This window comes from Bos taurus, chromosome 29 (genome assembly GCF_002263795.3).
Source record: "Bos taurus isolate L1 Dominette 01449 registration number 42190680 breed Hereford chromosome 29, ARS-UCD2.0, whole genome shotgun sequence".
In the NCBI taxonomy this organism is placed as follows: domain Eukaryota; kingdom Metazoa; phylum Chordata; class Mammalia; order Artiodactyla; family Bovidae; genus Bos; species Bos taurus.
This window is the reverse complement of record NC_037356.1, coordinates 45,784,809-45,800,012: the sequence shown is the minus strand read 5'-3', so window position 1 is coordinate 45,800,012 and position 15,204 is coordinate 45,784,809. Positions and strand designations below refer to the sequence as shown.

Genomic DNA, 15,204 nt, shown 5'->3' with positions numbered 1-15,204 from the left:
GAGTTATTCTGGGCACGCGAGCCCTCCCGCCTGGCAGGCCTGGCTGCTGTGGTCAGAGGTGTGCCCTGGGCTCCAGCATTTCCGGGCTTGGAGCCCCGAGCATTCTCCCGAGGCATGCAGTGGGAACGTGGTCATCTGACAGGCCATCCTTCCCATCCCCGAGGGCCTCTCCCCGCCATGACACTACTGCCTGCCCTCAAAGAAGAGAAGAGAAGACTTGTTACCAGTGTTCTCTATACTTTGAAGCCCTGCATTAACGTGACTCATGATTGACATGGGTCCATGACAGGGCATGAGGATGGATTGCCAGGCACCCCTCTCGTGTAGGCACCACCTGCTTGCTCTTCTCCCTCCGGTAGTTTTCATCCCCCACCCCCAGATTCTGTGGCCCTGGGCCTCAGCCCTCCCTGGGGTTTGGCTTGCCTGTAACTCACATCCTGGCAAGGACGCCCTGGGCAGCCCCAGGAGCATCTGGTCCACTTGGCAGTTTTATTTTCACTGCAGCTGAAAGAGTCGACATTCAAATTTCATCCTCCTTTTAAAGCATTTTAAAGACGCCTGCAGTAGGTTGAATGTGCTCCGTTGCTAAGTCTTTGCAACCCCATGGACTGCAGTCTGCCACTGGAAAGTGACATGAAAGTGAAAGTCGCTCAGTCGTGTCCAACTCTTTGCTACCCTATGGACTGTAGTCCATGGAATTCTCCAGGCCAGAATACTGGAGTGGGTAGCCTATCCCTTCTCCAGGGGATCTGCCCAACCCAGCACTGGAGTGGGTTGCTATTTTCTCCTCCAGGGGATCTTCCCAACCCAGGGATTGGACCTGCATCCTTCTGCTTTGGTGGGCGGATTCTTTACCACTGAGCCACCTGGGGAGCCCGTAGTAAGCTGAATAGGTGGTGGTGTTCAGTTGCTCGGTTGTGTCCGAGTCTTTGCGACCCCATGGACTACAGCACACCAGGCTCCCTGTCCATCACCAACTCCCGGAGCTTGCTCAAACTCATGTCCGTCGAGTCGGTGATGCCATCCAACCATCTCATTCTCTGTTGTCCCCTTCTCCTCCTGCCTTCAATCTTTTCCAGCATCAGGGCCGTTTCTAATGAGTTGGCTCTTCCCATCAGGTGGCCAAAATATTGTAGCTTCAGCTTCAGCATCAGTCCTTCCAATGAATATGAAGGACTGATTTCCTTTAGGATTGACTTGTTTGATCTCCTTACAGTCCAAGGGACCGCTCGACCGCTCGAGAGTCTTCTCCAACATTACAGTTCAAAAGCATCAATTCTTCAGTGTTTAGTCTTCTTTATGGTCCAACTCTCACATCTGTACATGACCACTGGAAAAACCACAGCTTTGACTCGACGGACCTTTGTCAGCAAAGTAATGTCTCTGCTTTTTAAAATGCTGTCTAGGTTGGTCATTGCTTTTCTTCTAAGGAGCAAGCATCTTTTAATTTCACGGCTGCAGTCACCATCTACAGTGATTTTGGAGCCCAAGAAAATAAAGTCTGTCAGTGTTTCCATTGTTTCCCCATCTATTTGCCATGAAGTGATGGTACCGGATGCCATGATCTTAGTTTTATTAATATTAGTGTGTTAAATGTTAAATTTTTTTATGTTAAATGTTAAATAGTATGTTAAATTTTAAATGATGCCATATCTTAGCTTTTAGAAGTTGAATAGTGGTAAAGAATCTGCAATGCAGGAGACCCCCGTTTGATTCCTGGGTCGGGAAGATCCCCTGGAGAAGAGAGGCTACCCATTCCAGTATTCTTGGGCTTCCCTGGTGGCTCAGACAGTAAAGAATCTGCCTGCAATGTGGGAGACCTGGGTTCGATCCCTCGGTTGGGAAGATCCCATGGAGTTGGGCACAGCAACCCACTCCAGTATTCTTGCCTGGAGAATCCCCATGGACGGAGGAGCCTTGTGGGCTACAGCCCATGGAGTCACAAAGAGTTGGACATGACTGAGCAATCAAGAACAAAAAATACATCCACACCCTAATCCTGGAACATATGAATGTTAACTGATTTGGGGAAAGGGTCTTTGCAAGTATAGTGAAGAATCTTAAGAGCAGGAGGTCATCTGGATTATCCCACGGGACCCTGAATCCAGTGACATCGTCTTAGAGCAGAAGAGGAGAGGGCTGTGCAAAGATGGAAGCACAGGGCTGAGGGATGAGGCCACAAACCAAGGGACACCTGGAGCCTCCAGAAGCTGGAAGAGGTGAGGAAGAGTCCTTCCCCAGAGCCTTTGGAGGGAGCCCAACACTGCCCATGCCTTGATTTCAGACTTTTGGCCTCCAGATGTTGAGAGAAGACATTTCTGCTGTTTCAAGCATCCAGTTGGTGTGATTTGTCATGGCAGACACAGGAATCCATCACAGTCCCTAATCTTCATAAACCCATTTTACAGGGAAGGAAACTGAGGTCAGAGAGGTAAGGGCTAATAAGGGATCACCTCCGATTTATTCTGTACAATAATAGCAGAGGTCAGTGGTCACAGCAGAGGCTGTGTGGCCTGTGAAGCCTGAACTGTTTATCATCCAGCCAGTTACAGATGTGTTTGCCCACCCCTGCTCTAGGTGCTCCTATGGCAATAACTGTTCTAGAAAAAATAAAGCAGGGCAAGAGGGACAAGAGGTAAGGAAGGCTTCAGTAGGACAGTGAACATTTGTGCAGGGACCTGGAAGTCCTGTGCAAAGGCACTGAGGCACGATGAGGGGCCTGAGCGGCTGAAGCAGAGACAGCCAAGGTCAGAGGGGAGCAGGGGGACCTACCTGGTGGTTCAATAGCTAAGACTCCGTGTTCCAAATGCAGTGGGCCTGGGTTCGATCCCTGGTCAGAGAACTGGATCCCAGATAATGCAACTAAGAATTCGCATATTGCAACTAAGACTCAGTGCAACCAAGTAAATAATTTTTAAAAAAAAAAAGAGCAGGCCATCTCTGCAGGGTCCTGGGAAACACCTCCTCCAAGTGAGCTGGGGGACCATCAGAGGGCCAGGAACAGAGGGAGCCTGAGATTTGATTTCCATGTTGCGGACTCTCTCTGCTCCTGTGTGGGGTGGGAGAGGGGCCCAGGAGCCCAGCTGAGGGCCTGTCGTTCACTATGACATCAGTGTTAGTGACATCAGAGTGTGGAGCCCCGCCTTGAACTCTTCTAGCCTAGATCTAGTAGACTTCCCAGTGGAGGAGCAGAGTGGCCAGGACCCAGGCCTTAGGGAGGAGGGCTGGCTGGGCTTAGAAACATGGGAATCTTCAGTATCTGAGCCTGTGATCCTGGAGGAGCAGTTATGAAGAAGAAGGTTCAGGGGCTGAGCGTTTGGGGCCCTCCAAGCTCAGAGGTGAGGAGCACCGGGAGACGGCAGCTCCCCGGAGCCAGGGAGGACGCCGAGTGGAGGGGAAGGGCGCCGTGTGGCTGCCGCCAGAAACTGGGACGGGCGCAGACACGTGTCCATGGGGCCCGGGGCGGCCATTCATCTTTGACCTTGAGGAGCTGTTTGGAATCACAAAGTAGCTCGCACACACCTGGCCTCTGTTGAGAGCCACATCCACCACGGGCCCTTAGCTAAACACACAGGAGATCGGGGTGAGGCGGAGACCTTCCCCAGCAGCTGGATGGACCCCTGGGCAGCTGCCACACCTCTCCGGTCGCTCTCATGGGCAGTAAATCCTCCGGTCCCTTCTAGTCCCAGGGCCGTGTCCGCTTAGGAATTACAACTCCAGTTCTGGTTTAATGATCAAAACGAAGGTTTATTCCCAGTCACGGCTTCTCCCCTCCTCCAGCTCCACTAGGCTTCGAGCAGCAGTGGAACCACAGCGGGGGAGGCCAGCTGGGCCTCTGCCGTCCTCCTCCGGGAGGGAGGGCGGGAGGGGACTGGGACCCTCCAGGATTGGGGGATTCCGAGTGCATATCTCTCTCTTTCAGGCTCTCTGCTGGGCCTTAGGTACTTCTTGGATGGTTCCTGACCCACCAGGGCGCACACCTTTGCCCAGTCATCCGGAAAACACAGCCACCGGTCCAGTTCCACAGCCAGCTGGGCAGCAACAGGGATGACCTTGGCCTTTAATGCATCCAGCGTGGAGCCAGCAGCAGGAGACGCCTGTTCGCCTGGGTCCTTGAAGCCCCTCTTGCTGGTCTCAGGATGAAAGGCACTCTCTCCTACTCTCAAGGTGGGCCGGGAACTAACTGGGGTGATCAACCAGCTCGGTTTGCCTGTAACTGAGAGGTCCTCAGGATGCAGAGCTTTCAGAGCTAAAACTGGGCGAGTCAAGGCCAACAGGAGCCAGTCGGTCGCCCTTGGGTTGGTGGAATCAGGTTTCCCTCTGTGGGACCCTCACCCCAGGCACGTGGGGTGCCAGGACACAGGTCCAAGGCAGGCCCAGTTCCATGCCTGCCGCTTAAAATTATAAGTCACTGTCAACACATCCGTGCCATTTTTTTTTTTAAGTGAAGGGATATTTTGGATAAAAAGAGACAACAGAGAGATCCTGATGGATCATTTCATGCTTGTAAAAATAACTCTGATGATATTAAGAATTATGAGTGTTTTTTTAAGAGGAAACAAAACTCTTCTGTTTATGTGAGAGAATGTTCTTAGACCTCTTCCAAACTGTTTAATGGAGACACATCATACTGTCTGTGACATACTTTTGATATTTTTGTTTTTGGCAAATGTGGCAAAACCTTAGCGAGTTTTGAACCGAGATAATAAAATTATGGGTGGTAACCATAAAAAAATAATGTTATAAATCAGCCCACAGATGTGGAATAAAGAGTGTGAGTTCCCTCTTTATTTGTTGGCTGGACAAATACGCAGTCGAAACAGCAGGTAAGAGTGCCAGGTGGAACCTTTGGGGCCCTTCTGTGTTGGAGCCAGGTGTCCGGAGACCCAGCCCAGGACCTCTCTGGACTTTCGCCCCAGGGCGAGGTCTGCGGCAGGAGGTGAGGTCTGGGAGGGTCTGCGGCAGGAGGTGAGGTCTGGGAGAGGTGCCCATTCTGCCTGGATTGGGCCCTGTGCTGGAGCGAGGTGGGGGGTGGGGGTCACCAGGGGTTCCCAGGGGTCCCCACGGATCTCCTGTGGGGCATGGGCAAGCTGGAGGGGCAGAGTGGGCCCCTCCGGAGCTTGGCGCCCTGGCTGAGAGGGTACTTACTGTTCTGTTTTAGACCTTCAGTATCAGACAGAATGGGCTTCTGGTAAAGAATCTGCCTGCAATGCAGGAGACACGGGTTCGATCCCTGAGTTGGGAAGATCCCCTGGAGGCATGGCAACCCACTCCAGTATTCTTGCCAAGAAAATCCCACGACAGAGGAGCCTGGTGGACTACAGTCCACGGGGTCACAAAGAATCAGATACGACTGAATGACTGAGCACGCACCAGCGTCAGAATGGAGGCAGGAAGTCCCATCTTAACTGCCCCCCTGAGGACTGGAGAGAGAGGTCAGTACTTGCGGGAGGTCAGGCAGCTGGACGGTGGCCAGGCCGGGATGGGGACCCAGCCTCCAGGCTCTGCCCCTGCCAGGCTAACCCCCTCCTTGCAGCGACCACCTCCCCTTACCCAGGTCCTGGCCCCCTGCAGGGACCCCTCAGGTCTGGCCACAGGCCAGCTCATGCCGCTCAGTTTGCAAACACCAGCAAGATTCTCCCTTCTTAAGAAAGGGCAGCGAAACCTCACCATCCCCCGCCATGCCTTCCTGTCTGTCCGCTCAGCTGCCAAGCCCTTCCAGCCAACGGTCCACACTCGCTGCCCCTGGCCTCACCACCTGCTCATTCAGTCCTGCCCCTGCGATGACCTTCAATCGCCAGCTGCACAGGCCATTGCTGCTGCATCCGTCTTGGTGAGGGTTCTGCAGGTCTCCAACGCCCCCTCCCAGCCTCCCTCCCTCGAGCCCCTTCCCCCTCCCAGACTGTCACATGCTGTCCTGCTCACAAGCTGCCCTGTATTACGTACAGCCCTCTTTGCTGCAGGAGCCCCTGGTGGCTCAGACATTAAAGAGTCTGTCTGCAGGTTCCATCCCTGAGTTGGGGAGATCCCCTGGAGGAGGAAACGGCAACCCACTCCAGTATTCTTGCCTGGAGAATCCCATGGGCTGAGGAGCCAGGCGGGCTACTGTCCGTGGGGTCACAGAGTCGGCCACAACTGAGCGACCTCTCTTTCTTCTCTTCGCTGCTCTCCCCACTGTGGCCTGCCCGTCAGTGTGGCCAGCATGATGGCCCTTAAATGCCCACCTGGCAGGGCCCTCCCTTCACACAAACCCTCTCCGGCTCCCCAGTGCCCCTGATGGTTCTCCCTGCCGCCTCTCTGCCCTCCCCCAGGTCGGGCACAGCTCCTCCCAGCCGGTCGCAGTCCTCCTGGCCCTGCGGTCTTCGGGTCTCCCAATGGGTGTCTGTAGGCCTGAGGGTCCCCTTTCTCTGGGGGAGACAGGGGCCGTCAGAGCCGGGTGGCAAGGTGGGCTGAGCCTTCACAGAGTCGGCTGGGACAGGTACCCACAGGGGCTGGCGCTCCCATGGGAGGCTGGTGTGTGCAGGGAACAGTGACCCCGGCCGGGGGCCAAGAGCGGCTGTCTTGTGGGGTGTGGAAGAGTGGAAGGGGGAGGTGGCCTGTAGGCAGGTGGACTGCCCGGTGGAGAACCCAGGCGGGGTATCTTGCGAGCTCCTCACGGCCAGGGACGGGGGGCGGGGAGGGGGGACTTTGTGCAGGAGCGTACCTGACGCTCAGACTTGCGGGGCGGGGATCTGGCGGTCCCCAGAAGCTGTGATCGCAGATTCTAGAAGGAAGCCACCTTCCGCCTCCGCGGTGGAGGAGGGTGCCTGGAAGGGTTCTTGAATCCTGGGTTCCCTGAAGGCCCCGCCTTCTGCCCCTGGGGTCTTAGAAGCAGCACCAGCCCCCAGGCTCTGGGGGGAGTGGCCGAGGGTTATCTCCCTCCCCGCCCCGCCCCCGCACCTACCTACACCCCCACCCCCTCCCCGCGCAGATCCCCTGGATACCCGGGGCTGGTGCTGAGCCTGGAGAGACCCGTGCGGGGGCGCTGGGCTCAGCGAGGACACAGACCCTCCCTCAGGCGGCGGCGAGGCAGAGCCGGCCTGTCGGCCTTGTCCCTGGGCAGCACCGGGGCAGCCGGTGCTCCGGGAGCGGACCGCGGGGGAGGCGCCTCCTGCCCGAGCCCCTCCCGGGCCGGGATCACACGTCCTCCCTGCTTATCAACGAGCCTCCGACCAAAGCTCACCGCCCGCAATGGCCCGCAGGGCGCTGGGCCGCCTTTGATGAGCAGCCCCCACCGCCCAGTCAACAAACGCTGCAGACTTTGCACCGAGAGTGTTTACTCCCGGCAAGGACGTGGTGTACCCTCCGCGGGCTGCCCGCTGCTTTCTCTGGGGTGGGGGTGGGGTGAGGGGGGTGACGAGGGGGCTACCGGTGAGTCTTCCCCAGTCCAGGGTCTGGTTCTCCAGGAGCACCTGCCTGCTCAAGAAATCCTCCTACCTGAAGAGGGATTATGCCCATTCTATAGATGCGAAAACTGAGGCCTGGCTGGTTAGGTGACTTGACTGAGATCCCTCAGGGAATAAAGGATGGAGCTGCAGGCTTTTGTTATTTCTCCTCTCTGATGCTACCAAAACCTTGGCTTTCTTTGTGCCCACAAAAACCAAGTAAGGAAAAAAAAACCATGGAGACAGTTTGGAAGAAATAGAAAGGTGGCTGTGATCCTCAGGTGGCAGAAGGGAGAGCACAGGAGGTTTGTGCCTTAAGAACGGTGCCCCTTTTCCACGAGGAATCTGGGGGGATTATATAGATGCAGGCTCACAGTCAGGGGTTGGTGATGAGGAACAGAGGTTTCAGGATGTTGCATCCTTCCTCTAGCGCTCTTTCAAAAGCGGTCACAGGCTGGTGTCAGGTAGCCCAGTAATGGGGTCAGGCAGTTGGGTAGTTGGGTGCATTATTGTCTTTTGTGCTGAGGCCTTCTTTCTATAAGGCAAAAAGAGAAAAACTACAAGGGAGGGTCTGCAAAGAGAGTTCTGTAAAGTTGTAATTAGCATGGAGTCAAAGGATAGTTGGAGGAGGCGTGGAACCCACTCCAGTATACTTGCCTGGAGAGTCCCATGGACAGAGGAGCCTGGCGGGCTACAGTCCACGGGGTCACAAAGAGTCGGACACAACTGAGCCATTGGGCACACACCCAAGTAAAAGCTAGCAGTGATCAGGCCTGCTCACTGTTCCTTCTTCTTTGTTCTTAGGAAAGAAAAGAAAAACTCATTTTCCTTTTTCACTTTTTCACTGCAGCATCTCTCCCGGGCCCTGGGGGGTTGGGGGAGTGAGGGGAGCAAGGAAAAGACTGAGGGCCTCCAGAGTCAGGGGTTCAGGCCCAACCCGGCTCCAGGGGCTCCTAGCTCAGGCCTGCAGAGATCCTAATGGCCACGAGAGGGCAGCAGCATCCTGCCATGCCAGGCTCTCCAGGTGCTCAGGGATTCAAAGGAAAGCGCTTGTCAACACCGAGGTGCCTGGGCGACGACCTGCCAGCCCGTGGATCAGGGAACAAGTTCGACCCTACTCATGACCTTGGGCAAGTTGTGGAACCCGTGGAGACCTCAGTTTCCTCATCTGTGCCAGTGGGGATAACAGGAGCTGACCCACTTGGTGGAGCTGGGAATTAAGAAAACCAGGCAGCAGACAGAAAAGCTTGCTCTCAAGGCACAGGTTCTAGTTCATATTCTAGAACTAACACCAAAAAAAGATGTATTTTTCATAATAGGGAACTGGAATGCAAAAGTAGGAAGTCAGGCAGTAGACAGGTTTGACCGTGGAGTACAAAATGAAGCAGGGCAATGGCTAACAGAGTTTTGCCAAGAGAACACACTGGTCATAGCAAACACCCTCTTCCAACAACACAAGAGAAGACTCTACATATGGACATCACCGGATGGTCAATACCGAAATCAGATTGATTATATTCTTTGCAGCCGAAGATGGAGAAGCTCTATATAGTCAGCAAAAACAAGACCAGAAGCTGACTGTGGCTCAGATCGTGAACTCCTTATTGAAAAATTCAGACTTAAATTGAAGAAAGCAGGGAAAACCACTAGACCATTCAGGTATGACCTAAGTCAAATCCCTTATGATTATACAGTTCAGTTCAGTTCAGTGGCTCAGTCGTATCTGACTCTTTGCGACCCCATGAATCACAGCACGCCAGATTATACAGTAGAAGTGACAAATAGATTCAAGGGATTAGATCTGATAGACAGAGTGCTTGAAGAACTGTGGATGGAGGTTTGCAACATTGTACAGGAGGCTGTGATCATCCCCAAGAAAAAATAAATGCAAAAGGGAAAAATGGTTGTCTGAGAGGGGGTTACAAATAGCTGAGAAAAGAAGAGAGGCAAAAGGCAAAGGAGAAAAGGAAAGTTATACCCATCTGAATGCAGAGTTCCGAAGAATAACAAGGAGAGATAAGAAAGCCTTCCTAAGTGATTAATACAAAGAAATACAGGAAAACAATATAATAGGAAAGACTAGAGACCTCTTCAGGAAAATTAGAGATACCAAGGGAACATTTCATGCAAAGATGGGCACAATAAAGAACAGAAATGGTATGGACCTAAGAGAAGCAGAAGATATTAACAAGAGGTGGCAAGAATACACAGAAGAACTATACAGAAGAGATCGTAATGACCCAGATGGTGTGATCACCCACCTAGAGCCAGACATCCTGGAATGCCAAGTCAACTGGGCCTTAGGAAGCATCACTATGAACAAAGAGAGTGGAGGTGATGGAATTCCAGCTGAGCTATTTCAAATCCTAAAAATGATGCTGTTAAAGTGCTATATTCAATATGCCAGCAAACTTGGAAAACTTAGCAGTGGCCACAGGAGTGGAAAAGGTCAGTTTTTGTTCCAATCCCAAAAAAAGGCAATGCCAAAGAATGTTCAAAGTATCGCACAATTGCACTCATTTCACACACTAGCAAAGTAATGCTCAAAATTCTCCAAGCTAGGTTTCAACAGAACATAAACCGAGAACTTCCAGATGTACAAACTGGATTTAGAAAAGGCAGAGGAACCAGAGATCATAGAAAAAGCAAGAGAATTCCAAAAAAACATATATTTCTGCTTTATTGACGATGCCAAAGCCTTTGACTGTATGGATCACAACAAATTGTGGAAAATTCTTCAAGAGATGAAAATACCAGCCCATCTTACCTGCCTCCTGAAAAATCTATATGCAGGTCAAGAAGCAACAGTCAGATCCAGACATGGAACAACAGACTGGTTCCAAACTGGGAAAGGAGTACGTCAAGGCTGTACAGTGTCACCCTGATTATTTAGCTTATATGCAAAGTACATCATGCAAAATGCCAGGCTGTATGAAGCAGAAGCTGGAATCAAAATTGCTGGGAGAAATATCAATAACCTCAGATGTGCAGATGACACCACCCTTATGGTAGAAAGCAAAGAGGAACTAAAGAGCTTTTTAATGAAGGTGAAAGAGGAGAGTCGAAAAGCTGGCTTAAAACTCAACATTCAAAAAGCTAGGATCACAGCAATCCCACTGCTGGGCATACACACTGAGGAAACCAGAAGGGAAAGAGACACGTGTACCCCAATGTTCATCGCAGCACTGTTTATATAAGCTAGATGCCCATCAGCAGATGAATGGATAAGAAAGCTGTGGTACATATACACAATGGAGTATTACTCAGCCATTAAAAAGAATACGTTTGAATCAGTTCTAATGAGATGGATGAAACTGGAACCTATTATACAGAGTGAAGTAAGCCAGAAAGAAAAACACCAATACAGTATACTAACGCATATATATGGAATTTAGAAAGATGGTAACAATAACCCTGTGTACGAGATAGCAAAAGAGACACCGATGTATAGATCAGTCTTACAGACTCTGTGGGAGAGGGAGAGGATGGGGAGATTTGGGAGAATAGCATTGAAACATGTATAATATCATGTATGAAACGAGTCGCCAGTCCAGGTTCGACGCACGGTACTGGATGCTTGGGGCTGGTGCACTGGGACGACCCAGAGGGAGGGTAGGGGAGGGAGGAGGGAGGAGGGTTCACAATGGGGAATGCGGGTATACCTGTGGCGGATTCATTTCGATATTTGGCAAAACTAATACAATATTGTAAAGTTTAAAAATAAAATAAAATTAAAAAAAAAAAAAAGCTAGGATCATGGCATCTGGTCCCATCACTTCATGGCAAATAGATGGGGAAACAATGGAAACAGTGTCAGACTTTATTTTGGCGGGCTCTAAAATCACTGCAGATGGTGACTGCAGCCCTGAAATTAAAAGACACTTGCTCCTTGGAAGAAATGTTATGACCAACCTAGACAGCATATTAAAAAGCAGAGACATTAATTTGCCAACAAAAGTCCGTCTAGTCAAGGCTTTGGTTTTTTCAGTAGTCATGTATGGATCTGAGAGTTGAAACATAAAAAAGGCTGAACACCAAAGAATTGATGCTTTTGAACTGTGGTGTTGGAGAAGACTCTTGAGAGTCTCTTGGACTGTAAGGAGATCAAACCAATCCATCCTAAAGAAAATCAATTCTGAATATTCATTGGAAAGACTAATGCTGAAGCTGAAACTCCAATACTTTGGCCACCTGATGGGAAGAGCCATCTCATTAGAAAAGGCCCTGATGATGGAGAAGATTGAAGGCAGGAGAAGGGGACGACAGAGGATGAGATGGTTGGATGGCATCATTGACTCAATGGACATGAGTTTGAGCAAGCTCCAGGAAACGGTGAAGGACAGGGCAGCCCATGCTGCAGTCCATGGGGTTGCAGAATCGGACACAACTGAGCAACTGAACAGCTATCAACAACCGACTAGATATCCAGAGAACTCCATTTGTTACAAACACATACAAATACCGGAAACAATACTAATTAAACATTTTTTAATCTATAGCAAAGTTGGTGGGAAAGGAGGGGGTTTCATTAAGGCCAGAAATAAGAAAGCAGCAACAACAAGAAAGCCATCTCATAGCTATGTGGCAACTGACTATTTGAACACTGATTATAGCAGAAAATTGAACACTGATGATATTAAGAAATTATTGTTTAAAATTTTAGGTGTGAATACATATATTGTGGCTTTATTTTGAAAAGAGTTCTTATCGTTTGGAAATGTATACTGAAGAACTTTCAGGTGAAATAGTATGATTTCTAGAATTTGCTTCAGAACCACACAGAAGGTGAATGAGCTTTGAGACTGGCCAGAGGTTAATGACACGTGATGAGTTTGTTGGGATCACTATACTATTCTTTGTGAAATTCTCCATTAAAATTTATTTTTAATATATATATTAAAACATAATGTATATCAGGGCGGTCTGCAGGTGGCCTTTTGCTGGGGTTGTCTTCACTTCCAGGAACCTCCCTGAGTAAAGAGGAAGGTCAGTCAGATCAGAAACTCCCGAAAATCTGAGAACCCTCCAAAAAAGGACCTTCCCAGTGGGTAAACAACAGTAAAAATCCACCCACTGAGTGTCTGCAGGTGGGAGGGGGGAGATGTCCTCATGTTGGCCTTGGCTCTGAGTAGAACAGAAACAGTTAAAAGAAAGAGAAAAGTCCCCCGTGAGTGTCTCAGGCCAGATTGCACATCAAGACTCACCCTGAGGATGTGATCTAAAGTCGCCCCAGTTGCCATTTGCAGCAACATGGACGGACCTAGAGAGCGTCCTCCGGGTGGAGTAAGTCAGAGAAGGAGAAAGACCATGTGACACCCTTACATGTGACAGCTGAAAGGAGATGATGCACGTGAGCTTACTTACAGAACAGAAAGGGACTCGGACTTCGAAAATGAACTCATGGTTGCTGGGGGCAGGGAGATAATTAAGGGCTTTGGGAAGGGCATGTACACACTACTATATTTACAATGGATAACCAACAAGGATATACTGTATAGCACATGGAACTCTGCTCAGTGTTATGTGCCAGCCTGGATGGGAGGGGATTTGGGGGGAGAACCGATGCATGTGTATGTTAGGCTGAGTTTCTTCAGTGTTCACTGAAACTATCACAGTATTGTTAGAATACTCCAATACAAAAAAAAAAAAAAAGAATACTCCAGTACAAAGCGTTTTGGGTGTTAAAAATAAATAAATAAAAATTGAATTAAAAATAAATAAAGTGGGCCCAGTTGGTGGTGGAGCCTCCAGAGCCTGGCAAAGCGGAGGCAACTCTAGAGAAAGTGCACTGCAGACCCAGCCCTCAGAATCCCCAGTAACAAAGCCATAAGCTTCTCTAGGGGCAGGGAATGAGCCACCGCAAGCGAAAAAGCAGACTGTGCAGCCCAGGGGTCATAAAATCGACACTCTCCAACTGTCAGTGTGAAGTCTTCCTCAAACATTTGAAGAGATAAAAGAGGACATTCAAAGTATGACAAAGAAGCAAGAAAACATCAGAGTTGCAGAAAATGACTGAAAAGCAATTCCAGAAATAAAAATTACAATTGAAATCAGGAACTCAATGAGCAGGTCAAACACCAGAGGAGACACAAGAGTGTGCTGGAGAGGGATGCACAGAACTCTGCAGAGGGGCTCAGAGAGATGGAGAAATCAGAAAGGAGGAGAGTCGTGTCCCTGGGGAATGCGAACCCATGTGGCCACTTTAGAAAGAGTCTGGAAGGTTCTCAGAAGGTTAAACGTGGCATTCCCACGTGACCCAGCAATTGCACTTCTAGGCATTCACTCAGGAGAAACGAAGGCATAAATCCACACAAAAACTTGCACTGAATAGTCATAGCATCATTATTCCTAAGAGCTAAATGGTGGGAACAATTCGAACGTCCATCAACGGATGAACGAAATGTGGTATGTCTATACAATGGAATAGTATTTATCCCCAAAGAGAAAAGAAGTACCAATACATGATGAAAACACTGAAAGCATTGGGAAAAGTGAAAGAAGTCAGGCACCAAAGGCCACGAGTTGCATGAGTCTGTTTACTGGAAATGTCCGGAAGGGGCAGATCCATAGAGACAGACGGTGGGGGTGTGCTCACCAGGAAGGGGGGTTGGGAGGATGGACGTGACTGCTGATGAGCGTGGAGCTTTCTAGTGGAAGAGGGTGATGAAAATGTTCAACAGCGTGGTGACGAGTGCACAACTTGGTGAATATACAAAAAAAACCCCACTGTTTTACACTAGATGTGTGAATTGTACAGCATGTGAAGTATAGTGCAATAAAGGTTTTTTTTCTTTTTGACGTTGACACATAGATACGGACAGAGAAGATCTAACAGACAAAATTGATGTTATAGAAGCAAAAATCAGAGGGGGGAGAGGTGATATTCAATGTCATCATCATGTAAAGTTTTACAGAGGTTATAAAGCAAGAGGAGAGTGAAAAAGTTGGATTAAAGCTCAACATTCAGAAAACTAAGATCATGGCATCTGGTCCCATCACTTCATGGGAAATAGATGGGGAAACAGCGGAAAGACTGTCAGACTTTATTTTGGGGGGCTCCAAAATCACTGCAGATGGTGACTGCAGCCATGAATTAAAAGATGTTTACTCCTTGGAAGGAAAGCTATGACCAACCTAGACGACATATTAAAAAGCGGAGACATTACTTTGTCAACAAAGGTCCATCTAGTCAAGGCTATGGTTTTTCCAGTGGTCATGTATGGATGTAAGAGTTGGAGTATAAAGAAAGTTTCGTGCCAAAGAACTGATACTTTTGAACTGTGGTGTTGGAGAAGACTCTTGAGAGTCCCTTGGACTGCAAGGAGATCCAACCAGTCCATCCTAAAGGAAATCAGTCCTAGGTGTTCATTGGAAGGACTAATGTTGAAGCTGAAACTCCAATACTTTGGCCACCTGATGCGAAGAGCTAACTCATTTGAAAAGACCCTGATGCTGGGAAAGATTGAGGGCAGGAGGAGAAGGGGACGACAGAGGATGAGATGGTTGGACAGCATCACTGACTCGATGGACATGAGTCTGAGTGAACTCCGGGAGATGGTGATGGACAGGGAGGCCTGGCGTGCTGCAGTCCATGTGGTCGCAAAGAGTTGGACACGACGGAGCAGCTGAACTGAACTGAACTGATCAAATCTTTGGACTCAAAAAGCCCAATGAATCCCAAGCAGGATTTTAAAAAGAAAAAAAGGAAAGAAATCCACATATAGACATGTCAGAGGGGGTCTGGTTCAGGGTCCAATCCAGAGACAGAGATCACATAGTT

The 15,204-nt window shown here is 49.7% G+C and overlaps 1 long non-coding RNA gene across 3 annotated transcripts; it reads left to right on the top strand.

Annotated features, from left to right (window-relative positions):
• The first annotated feature begins 3,250 nt into the window (after positions 1–3,250).
• Positions 3,251–13,079, top strand: LOC112444893 (uncharacterized). 3 transcript variants are annotated; one of them, XR_009493376.1, is made up of 4 exons: positions 3,251–3,338; positions 3,923–4,167; positions 5,162–5,435; positions 5,706–13,079. It is a non-coding gene; the product is annotated as an uncharacterized lncRNA (long non-coding RNA). The 3 variants fall into 3 exon arrangements; XR_003033277.2 differs by having other exon boundaries at positions 3,923–5,435; positions 5,706–5,833; positions 6,312–13,079; XR_009493375.1 differs by having other exon boundaries at positions 3,923–5,435.
• The last annotated feature ends 2,125 nt before the right edge of the window (positions 13,080–15,204 follow it).